This window comes from Gavia stellata, chromosome 4 (assembly GCF_030936135.1).
Source record: "Gavia stellata isolate bGavSte3 chromosome 4, bGavSte3.hap2, whole genome shotgun sequence".
Taxonomy (NCBI): domain Eukaryota; kingdom Metazoa; phylum Chordata; class Aves; order Gaviiformes; family Gaviidae; genus Gavia; species Gavia stellata.
The window spans coordinates 34,319,163-34,331,552 of record NC_082597.1 but is presented as its reverse complement, the minus strand read 5'-3'; positions in this window follow the sequence as shown (position 1 = coordinate 34,331,552).

The following is a 12,390-nucleotide window of genomic DNA, read 5'->3' as shown; positions in this document are numbered from 1 at the left end:
CTTGTTTTACTGCACTTACTATTATTTCTTGATTGAATTTGTTCAGTATAAGCTCGTTATTGTGCAAATTTAAATAAATATTTCTCTTACCTTAAGTTTCTGTTTGTGTTGTCTTTCCTTCTCAGAGATGTCATTTTCATGCATGTTGTTACTGTGCCTTCTTTGCCAGCATGCCTAGGCAGCTGGGGGGCAATACAGGTGGAGCATCGCCGGTCTAGCTCCTCTACGTGTGGGAGTTTCTGCCCAGCACAACCTTATGCCTATCATTTCTTATTTTTGTTATTCTTCTGGGAATACATAAATAACCTCATACACCTGAGCCACTACAGTGGATTGAACAGAACCATTCATGTGCCTAAAGATCAGACCCTATGTGCCAGCGGGATGCTGTCACCCAGAGTGAGTACAGACCATTTGTGTGTGACTTGCCTCTGTTCAGATTTACAGGGAATGTTCTTCAGATTCCTCCTCTGTCCAGCTGCCCCAGGTTGGTTTGTCTTTCTAGAATCTCCACAGCTGTTTTAGTTGTTTGAGTAAAGTATCTTAATGCATGAGGATCATTTCAATATGCAAACCCTATTTTCACTACTGTACTGTTGGGACAATAAATAAAAGAGGCTAAGTGACCAAAGCTATGTTATTCTGGAAAAGAAATAAAGCAGTGGTTATAAATTATGGGCCGAAAGGCTGAATTTGTAAGGAATGCATCACAAACAGTGGAGGCACAACAGGAGAGGAAGAACTGCCCAAGATGACAGCATCCTTTAAATACCGCTCCAGCAGTCATGTTCTTTTCAAAGGGCCTTGCTTCTCTTCAGCACCTCTCTTACCAGTTCAGTAGATCATCATGCAACCTGGACAGGCAAAACTTCCATTAATATTAACCCTGTGTGTTATTAAATTGCAAGGGAAGTCCATGTATATGTTTTTTACAAAACAGAATTATTTTCCTGCGAACAGATGCTACTTCACAGTGTTTCATGTACAGCAGGACATCAAAGGAATGCCGTGCAAGTGCATGTATCTGGTAGGTATTCCCCTGAGCCCTAGTGTCTGCTGAGTACTGGATGTTTTTGGAGCAGGGAATACAAGAGATGCTAGGCCACTGAATGCAAACAATACAAACAAAACCAAGAAACTAAAAATCTGAAAAAAATGCAAAAAACCTGGAATTGATAGTCTACGTTGGACCATTAAAGCTATGAAGATTTTCAGACCAAATAAACCTTTTTCCTCGCCTAGTCCATAAATAACAGGTACTCAAGGGTTTTATAGCATTGTCCAGTTCCTGGCAAGCTGCAATCCAAGTTTTTGAAGAAGAGTCTTAGCTCCTTGAAAAAGAAGCTGCTTTCTGTACAGTGTTTTCTTGCCTGCTAGTAATCGTCAGGAGGTCATGCTTTCCCCTCAGATGCAGAGGCACATCTCCAGTGGATTTCAGTGGCAGCTGCATGCCTGTTTCTGAGAGAAGGCTTAGCAGAAGGTGTTACTGTTTCAGAATCGCACTTCAGTTTCATTCAAGAATAGGTATAAGACGGACATAGGAAATGCATGATGACCAGGCTTCTTTTTTTTAAAAGAGCTGACATTTTTCAAGGACAGAATCCTCGGGCTCTGTCAGAGGCTGTAGAAAGTGCTGAAGGAAAGCAGTGGAGCTGGTAGAGAGAAGGACAAATATCCACAGAACAGTTGTTCCCTATTTTGGGTCCACGGATAGATAAGTTATGGGTGAGGCAAGTGTCCCTGCCCTTAATCTGGTTCAGTGCATCCACCAGCATCAGATTTAGACCTATAACAGGTAGGAGAACTGGAAGGAAAATTATTTCCAAATTATTTCTCGATCCTTTCTTGAAGGCAGAGTAATACTGGTGTTTAATCCCGGCTTGTAATCAAAACTAAAATGGTGTATAGATGGAAAACAAGCATCTCTTTTTTTTTGTTGCCTACCCTGACCTGAGTGTTGTAGTATCTTTCTGCTATTGTAGGTTCGTGAAGCACAGTGCAATACACTATGAAACAGGGTAAAAAGCCAAGAATTGAGACATAACATAATAGCTAAACCTTGAATCAAATCCTTGGAGAGACAGTCAGCGTTACGTGTTTGTAAAGAGCAGAAGTCATACTGCTGAACAAAGCTGGAATTCTCTGCTAAATAAAAAATGAGAATGGGTTGAGTCAATATTACCTAATTTATCAATGTTCAAGGTTACTAATCAGTTGGGAGTTCTTCTAAAGATCAGCAAACTCCAGTGAGACATCTCGGTGACCCTCGTTTTCATTCCCTTTCACCCCCTCTTCCCCATCTCCCTCCTGTTCAGTCAAGCCAGTAATTAGTGACTCATATTTTTAATTTTCCTTGAAAAGTAAATTTAAATATTATTAAAATTGATGTCTAATTTCCAGGCCTAAATTATCTGTCAGACGATACAGTCCATAAAAAAAAATTATATTTCTGAACGATGCAGGTACGTTGTGCTCTCTTACTGGCCTTTCATTATTGATGCACTGTTTGCAATGTTTGCAGTACCAGAATTCAATAACTTCCATAAAGGAATTGTCACCTTTCTGCAGAGTAATTGCCCTAAGTTAATAGACCTACAGATATAATGGCAGAGATGTCTCCAGTTACAATGCTGAATTCAATGCCGTGGTGAAACAAACTGACAAAAAGCAGAGTGTTGTAAACTGTGGAAAAGGGAGCTAACTGCAGCTGCAAATTTCTGGTCCTCACAAATTTACCACGGGCAAGAAGAGGGGCCTGGCTGTCTCAGTCCTCCTTATGGTGAAGCACATCTTTGCCTTCTGTAAGAGCTCCACTTCTAACAGTGCAGCTGGTGAAATATGGTCATTAAGTCATAGCTGAAATACTAGCCATTGCTTTTTTCTAGGGTGCCTAAAAGGGGATATTTATGCAGGAAGTGCTGTAGAACTGCCCTCCTTCAGTGCCAGCACAGGGGCTTGCCATTAACTGCATTGGGCTACAGCAGATTCACCCTGGGGCGCCTCAGAGAAGCAGAACCTGGAGAGCCGCAGAGCCTGCTGACTTCAAATGCAGGGTGTGTAAGGGGTGGCATCTCCTTCTCCATGGACGTGGTGAGTCTCACCTCCAATGGGTCGCCTGTCTCCCTGCTGTGGGGAAGCGCTCTCTGCTGAGGGGCAGGATGCATGGACCAGACAGCACTTGTGGGTCTCCTCCAAAGTGCATGGCTCCCACTGCAGCACAGTGACGGTGCTCAGCTCACGTGGCCTCTCAACAGGCAAGGACTCCCTTGATTTCTCAGATAAAAATAGCAGCAGCTTTCAAGTAGGGCTCAGCTAGTTATTTTTTAATGGTGAAACTTACAGGCAAATGCAGTTTAACTTGTCCCCAAACCAGTTAATAATTTAAGTTAAAAATCACAAGATAGTTTTTGCCAACTATATAAAGGAAATCCAGGTAAGAAGGCTAGAGCAACTCTGGCATTTCCTGAGTGGGTGACCCATGGAGAAGCGTCTCTTCTGAAGTGCTCTGGTAAAGCCCGCTGCAGCCACGTCTTCTGCCCAAGTCACAGCCGTATTTGCCGAGTCACAGTCCTGGCCATCTCTTCTGTTGCTATTTTAATTTCTAATTAAAAATCTAAAACTTCTTGTTGCTTTAGCATGGTGGCCAAATCTCTGTCCTGGGAGAAAAGAAAAAGCGTACCGCTAGATTTCTGAGTAAGAAGAAGCATTTTAGAGAGGGCCTGAAAAGAAAACGATGGTGCTGCAAATCCCGTTTCTCAGATCTCTGTGCCCTGGCTGTTCATCAGCCATGTGAACGGCCACCAGCGTGTCAGTGTATTTCACTTTTTTGTTTTTTTTCAGTATGGTGCTACTGCAAAATGATAAAAATAAAAAAAATCAATTGTTAAAATCAATTACTCATCTAGGTCTGCACTAATCAGTATTTTCTTATTGCCAGAGTTTACACAGTCTGTAAAATGCTAAATAGGCATTGTTTACTATAACAGGAGATTTGCAACCCTATATTCTACTAATCTGTTCATAGATTACTTCTATAACATGAAACTTTAACTACTACAAAGGATAATAATCTATTGATCACATAGTATTTCATTCATAAGAGAGCCAAACTCAATTACTATGCTTCATCTTAAAATCTGTTTTTCTCAGTAATCTCATTTTACCATTTTTGACTTCAAATGTAACTCCCAGGATGTCATTTATGTTTCAGCAGCATTGCTTGGAACTGTAAAATAAAATTGTTTAAGGGCTTATTTTAGGACTGAGTCATATTTGAAAACCAAAATAACTAGAACTGCATCACCACAGCCAAAGCATCTGTCTAAATAGAACAGCAGAAACAAAGTACTGACTCAAGTGCAATGTCGTGGCAGGGAGGGAGGGCAATTTCATTGAGGAGAGAGGGGAACAAAACAGAAAAAGCTGGCAATCCCACCAATGCTAATTTGGTCTCCTGTCCCTCTTTTCATGACTGCTGATCTGATTAAGAGGGATGCAGCATGGCTACCTTAGTTCTTATAAGAAGCTCCTCAGCTGATGCTGCTTTTGAATATTTCATCTGACTGAGCGAGCCACAGCCCTTTCCTATTTATTTTCTTATTGCCTTTGGTAAAAATTTAAAGAATGCTTAGGACCACCACAATGCAAACAGTTTTTTTCCAAGGTTGGGACTGGCCCACTTCAAAGCCAGGCACTGCACCGCAGCTGGAGCATCCTTCCCCCAAGCAAGCTGTGGGCACCAGTCTGGCGGGTGGGGGGAGCAGCACCCTAGCTAAAGGTGTCTTTGTGCAGTTCTGCTGTTTTATTAGCTATGTGTAGTTGGGTCCTCCATAAGCTGTGACCAGAATGACCCAGCTCAAACTGGTTCCTCTTGCAACCTTTCAGAGCAAAACCTCCCCTTTTGGCTGCCGTGCATGGATTTTGCAAATCAATGGTTTGTCAATGCAGAGGGATACAGGGGTAGAACTGGGACTGTCCCAGGAGCTCCCATATCACCCCAACACATGCAGCCCACAGCCCAGGAAAGCTAAGGTCTGCCTTCAAGTCAGGAACAAAAAGTTCTTACTGTCTGGAAAATATTTTTCCGTGGGAAAAGGCAAGAATCCAGGCCCTTTATTTGATTTCTAAGGCAAAAAATCCTTTGTTCGTCTCATCCACACTGGCCGTGGACAAAAGGTGGGTGCTCACAAACACCCCTCAAAGTGCAATCCTCTCACCGCTTTGGTGTTTTGTGGTCATACATCTCTGTAGGAGTTACCCCAGGCAACTGAGACAGAGCTCCCTCCTGCAGCCAGCTTTCCTTCTGAAGGACCTTTTTGGGGAGATGCCTGTGGATGCTGCTTTGCAGCCAGTGCCTGCATGGCGTGGACCGGGCAGTCCCTCTTCCCCTGCCCAGCCGGGTTGGGCTGGTGACAAATGGATGTTAAAGCCCGGCTAATGCAGATGGTGTGAAAATTTGGCCTTGCAGACACTGCCGATGGCAAGGTGAGGGGGTAATATTGATACTGCTTAAATGATCTTTTTTTAATTAGTCTGTTTTGCCTTTTTAAGTTTTCATTGGGTAATAATTACGTTTGATGGGCCCTGATGCTCCTGTGAAGAACACAGCAGGAGAGAAAGAACTAATTCACTTTCCTCACTTGGTAAACTTGAGAGGCTGCTCAGCTGCTGCTGCCTTCAAAGGCAGGAGAGATGTAACCCACTGAGCCTGTGATCCCACCCAAACCAGCACAACTCAGCAGAAACACACATCACACCTAGACCCTGTCCCTTCGTGCTCCGGGCAGCGTGTGCCCTCCAGACTCAGCAGCAAGAGCACTTGCTTTTAACATCCCTGTCACAACAGATTAACTCATTCACCAGAAAGCTACGGGGTTAGCGTCCTCTGACTGGAAGTAGAGTGGGGAAAGGGAAACGTACTGGGTTTTGCAACTACATTACCCCCTGCTTGGTATTTTATTCAGAAAATGATGTGCTGCTCCCACCTACTTCTCCTCTATGGCCACCAATATCAGTACCTGGCAGATCACTTTCAGTGGTGGTCTGTCTCAGCCTGGCACTGATGTTAACCATCCCTTTACAAAAACACATTCCCACTGTGCATTTTTTATGTTCCTAAGAAGCTGTACAATTAACGTCACTGTATTTGAATAAATTTGGAGTCAAATTCTTACTTTAGTCCCAATTTTCACAGTTCAAACTCATCTGTATTTCCTATTGCTTTGGGACTTGAACCAGACTGAGAAAGATGTTGCTGAAATCCTGATCGTCTTTGTTTTTCTTCTGAATGAGGATTAAAGCAAACCAAGGGACCAGGTTTGGTTTGTTTGTTTTTTTTTTTAACAAAAGCAGCTTCCAAAATCTGCAGCCCAGAAGGTCAATTTGCACCCCCACGTTCACAGGTCTAAATTCTTGAATCACCTTACACCAAAATTTAAAACGGTTCATCAATTCTCAGCAAAGCTATAGATATTCAGACATTTATACAGCCCATTTAAATGATCTTTTTATTTCTTATGCAGCAAGTTTTCGTCATTTGTGCAGCTTTCAAATGGTTTTTGAATGCTTCATGTATTTGAATTGCTTCTTGTGGGTAGTATCCATTTGCACATAAAGCTTCTCAGCTGTTGCCTCTGGCTTTCTTGAGCTATTAGAATTTAGGGTTCATATATGAAATATATCCTTGTGTACACCTGGTCAGCAGAGGCAAATCCTACAGAAAGCTGAATTTGGTGCATAATTGTGAAGCCAAATTTCTGTTTGATTTAGTATTTGAAATAGTTTCTATGTTTTATTGTGTTCTTCAGCTGTGTTCCAGCAGTTTTGCATTAATCAAGTTTGTAAGTACAAACCTGGATTTCTGAACGATCAATCAGTACAAGGTCAACTGTAGTGATTGCCTGCATGGTGTGAATCAAAACTTAAGACACATGGACATTTGTAATAATATAGCGGTGTATAGATTTCACAGAATCACAGAACCACTACAGTTGGAAACGACCTGTAAGATCATCAAGTCCAACCATCAACCAATACCACCAAACTGTAATCAAATGCTTTTCATGTACAAAAATAAATATACAGATCGGTTTCAAGTGAATTAGGTAATAAATTTTTCCCAGGTTTAGTGAGAGCAAGATCAGAGGAAAGCTTAGATGTGAATTTAAAATGTTTTTACTGAGTGCTGTACTGCTCTACACCAGAAAATCCAGAGATGGCACTGACTGAATAGTGCAGATATTGGTCAGCTGTTAGAAAACTTCCTCAGGATAGAAAAAGTGTCCTGGATGAAATACTTCTGGTGCTGAGCTTTAGACTTGTTGCACCACTGATTAAAGCACCTGAACACATGGTTAGATGATGTCGGAGGAGCAGTTTAGGGATGCTGTCACCTCCTCTCTGCTGTGGTACAACTAAATCCTCTGTAGCTCCCCCTTACAGTGGGTTAGGAGCACACACACGACAGATACTGTGCTGTGGCTGAAGGTCTTCAGGAGGTGGTCAACCTGTATTACTGTCACCGCTTGTGTCTGTCTAGCCATACCCTTAGTACTGGTTCAGGCTAAATGCATCTAGTTTTGAAAGAAACCTCCTGTCATGGAGATCTCACAGCAGTAGGAGAGCTGGCAAAGAGGCTGCCAACCATTAGCTTGCTGTCTTAAGGGGAGATGACTTCTGGCCAAGGAGACACCAAACAGACATCAGGGAGTGGATCCAAGGCCCAGGGAAGTCAACAGAGATTATCCCTCGTCTTAGGACCCAGGCCCTGAAGTGTTTATGCACATGCTAAGTGAAAGAGTGCTATTATCCCACGGTTTTTGGTAGAGTTGGAGCACTTGCACATTATATTTGGTACGGTGCAGACGTGGCCTTCTATCACTTTCTCCACAGGGATGAAGTTCAAAGAGGCTAAAAATATATATAAACCTGAAAATTATGTCAACTAGAAATAAAGTTAGTCTATTTCATTTGTCCGAGGCAAGAAGAAAAAAAGTCAAATCTGTTTTAAAGCTACTCTGGTTTCCAAGAGGGAGCTGGGATCGATAACGTCAGGAAGGCCCTAGCTCTGTCCCCTCAGTGTCGCAAAGGAAAGCATCCATTCAATACTGGGCAGCTTTTCAAAGGGTGCACAATTAGGGGCAGTGATGCAAAAAATTGCAGACACAAAGAACCAGAAAGACTTGCAGATGTGTGACTGAAACACCACGGCTGTGAAAAGAGGGGTCCGGTCCATGCAATTGTGCGCCTCCGTGCCCCCAATTACAGATGCAACCTGTTGGCGTATCTTCAATGGCTTAGCAAGAAGATTACTTTCACAGTGGTTCCCTGATAAATGTCTGCTTGCTCATTAACATAGCTGACATTTCCTAACTCTGCTCAGATTTGCAGCCTGAGCTAATCCGCATCCTATTTAGTTCATAGGCTAAAGATCAAACGGAACAAATTTTTGATCCTATTTGTACGACTGAGTATAATTTCCCCCCCTCCTTTATGGTCAGAATAATAGTTTCAAGCTCAGGAAAAAACCCGAAAACCCTGAAGCAGCAGAAAGCTCATTTATATTTATTCTGGGACAAAACTGCTTTTTAACTCTGAATACAATTTTGTCTTCTTAATCACTTTCACCTTTAGTTCTGCACAGTAGCAGTTCCTCAGATTTGTATTTCTTTTATACTTGGCGTATGCCATAGTTTTACATATGTACCCCATTAAAGCAACATACATTTTTTCTAGGTATTTAAGGAAAATAGATATAGAAGCTCACTGGATAATGTGTATTGTTAGAATTGGCAATGTTTTAGACGTGGGACGATGACATAATATGTCAAACCAAAGCCTGTCTTTAAAGAATGCCATTTATCACAGCCTGAATTTGTAAAGTATATATCAGAAAATGTTTAACCTGAAGAAATGAACAGAACTTGAGATTTCTTTTTGCTGAAATATTTGCTTCAACATTGTAAATTTTCAGAGAGCATTAATGAATCAGGGGAATGCTTGATTTCAAAGGCTCCTTGGGACAAGCCAGAATTACTCGCCTAAATAAAAGCTGTACTCAGCCGAGCTGCGTTGCAGCAGCACATCTCAGCCCTCCTCTGGGATGGAGAAGCCTGGAGTGTAAGTCAGTCCCTTCTCTGCTTCCTTCTTCACTTGCCCAGGAAGCAGGTGCCCAGCCATTACCCCGTGCACCCTTCTGGTCCCATCTCTACCTTTTCCCCATGCTTCTTTTTTAATCTGATTTAAAAAGCCATCTATCCTCCTAGCTGAGTGCTGTAGCCTTGAGCCTAGCCATGCTGTCTTTAGCTCGGTCCCTTTTTTGCCCAGGGCACTTGCATTCCTAGAAGTCCAGTTACAGCAAGGCATGGGGTGGGCGAGAGGAAGGACCCACCATCAAAGTGGTCCCCAAGCCCCGCGGTTTGGTCTTTCAAATGTCCTTTAGTGAGTGCCCCTTAGGAGACAGAAAACTGAATGTTACTGACCAAGGGCCCAGTGATAATGGTTGTCAGCACTCACAACCCACACAGATTTAGAGCTAATCAAATAACAGAATGACATGATCATGAACTTGCCCATTCCATTTATGGACTGCTAAATCTTTTTGGAAATACTGTCTTACAGGAAAATAACAAGCATTTAATGAATGATTTAAAACAAAAATTATCCACAGGGGATATAATCTCAGTGTCATTTTTAACTTACTAAGTAGCTTTTATTCACTGGACCACACAGTCTTTTGTTAACATTAATGAAAATTCAAAAATGTCATATTAGTCACTGGAGAGCTCCCATTTTATTCCCCATCTACACTAGAAGCAAATACAGAATTACAAGGGAAGAATTAATAAAAAATTGACACTAAGGGCTGCAAGGACTGATGCAAAGTGCATTTCCTCGTATGCATCAAGAGCGAACAATATAAAAAATTCCATACAATTCATGCTTAATATACTTTGGTTTGATTTTTCAAAAAGGACAACATATTTTACACTAGGCCTAAGTTGTCTCCATAAATTATAAACCATTTGAAGGCATTAGATCAGTGCAGATGAGCAGAAACAGTGACACCCTAGTGGCTTGTATTATCACACACAGAATTACAGAATCATGGTACAGTAGAGTCCCTCCCATGTTCAGGTGATAAAAGGTAGGTAAGGAACGTGGTCCTCCCTTTCTGATCACAAGTGATTTACATCGACATGGAAGAATTAAAGGCAGTGAACCCCGCAGAGGGCATGAACTCATACAGGCAGCACAAGTGAACACGAAAGGAGCTGCTTCTGCACCACATGTAAACCAAAGGAGCTTATTCCCTTCACTTCTGTGTGAGAGACTTCTTGCCTTTCTTTGAGGACCATTAGTGGGATGGAAAAACAAACCGAAAGCTCAGCTTGGGCATTTTTCCTCCTCCCCTTTCCTTTCCCTGCTCTTGCTTTTCTGTTTTCCTGGGGTTTATCTTCTGAGGTTCCTGGCACTGTATGCGCACTGATTTCACTCATTAGGCTTGCATTCTTTCATATTCTCTGACCACTAAAACCAAACAAGGCACTGAGGAATATACAGCATGTCCGGAAAAGCCAATAGGGCTGTTAAAAGACGACTATATAGACTGTGCATTGCATGAATGAGAGGCAATTTAGAACAACCACCTCATGTCTTCATAAGCAAAAGTGGCTCGTTTTCCATGTAGTGGCATGCTTTTGAGCCTCTTTCTTGTCTCCCAATTATATGCTTGTCAAAGATAGAGCCAGAAGGTCACAACCACTTTACTCTCCTCACTATATAAATCAGCCAACCAAAACTACCAGTTCTTAGTGCATCTCAATTATTTATGACCCCAAACCTAGTTGAACAAATACACTTCTAGGCCTGAATCGGAAAGCTAAAAGAGAAAAAACTGGCATCACAAATCAATAAAAGTGGGCAACACTAGACTGGGGAATACAGGGGCCCTAAATAGCGAGAAGTCTTCCTGACATGCCTTCATTGGACCACAAGGCATGAGAGGTGTAAGGCATTCGGCATTGTTTGAAGTGTTCATTTGAAACTGCACTGTCCTCATATGTTTTTTAATATGCTGTTTGGGTCTACAACTGAGACACATGCAAACGTGCATACATCCCAAACAAACAGACTGGGTTTAACTTGCGTCAGACTAGATGTGCTAGACAGCTCAGCACCTAGCCTCTGCTGAAGCCTTGATGGGCACAAAACCAAACATCTCATCAGCTATGTCTGACCAGATCTATGTGCTCAGAAAATGTCTTTGCTCAGTTCCCAAAAGCAAGGGCTGGAGTCAGTCCTCCCTGTTAGAGGTTTGCTGAATCCAGCATCCTGAGAGGGGGGAGCCTGCCACAGCTCCCTGCCCCCAGACCATGCTTCCAGGTACCCACTCCCAGACACAGCCCCCCCTGGCCCCCAGGCCACGTGCCCCACTCACCAGCTGGTCTGGCTTGGGGCTAGCCAGGGCCATGCACAGTCTGCTCTCGTCACGCCCCGTGCTGGCACCATGAGCACCTGGGCATTCCACCCCGGTCTACCCCTGGCACTCAGCCCCCCATACACACAGGCACACAGCCCAGAGAGCCCTGCACCCTGGGAAATCAATAGATATGGAGTTTAGTCAGCAGTCGGGACTGACTGCATCCTGGCCAGTACCTCTTTGCACAGGACCAGCTCCTTTTCTCCCCTTCTCCCTCTGTTTTCCCACACTTTTTCCTCCTCAAACGACTGTGATCCTCCCCTTTGCTTACCTCCCCTAAACATCCCATAATAAGTCCTGTGCAGTCCCAAAATGCTCTTCCCTGCACCCCAGAGCAAGCCCTGTACCCTTGGGCAGTGCCCCCAGTCTGTGGGGTGACCCAGAGAGTCTCCCTGCTGACTCCTGGTGCTGGGTGTCCCCCAGCCCATGGGGCTGGGAAAGCCCAGGGATGAGCGGGGTCTCCTGTCCCCGACTGGGCCATTGGGGTCCCCCCTGCCATCATGCCTTCAGGGCTGTGGGGATGAGCCTTTCATGGGCTGGTGGCTCCTGTGAGGCCCCAGGAGGAGCTGGGCAGGGGGGTATTGGGGTTCCTGCAGCTGTGGTGTTCTTTGGCAGTGGTGTGTGTGTGTGTGTACAACTTTTGTCATGTAACCCAACACTCCCTACCATCCCCTATCCAAGAGCACGCTGGGTGACTGTTGGCTCAGAAGGACCTCCAGTTGGATCTCATATGGTTATATCATGGCTATATCCTGTAGGGCATTCTGGAGCAAAGAGCTCTTGTTGGAAGTCAGTTGTAATAAACTCTATATTGATGGGGAATGGCACTGAAAATCAGCCAGAGAAGTCATTCTTATGCACATCTCATTGATGTAATGAGTATTTAAAGCAGAATGGAAATGCTTCAGTAG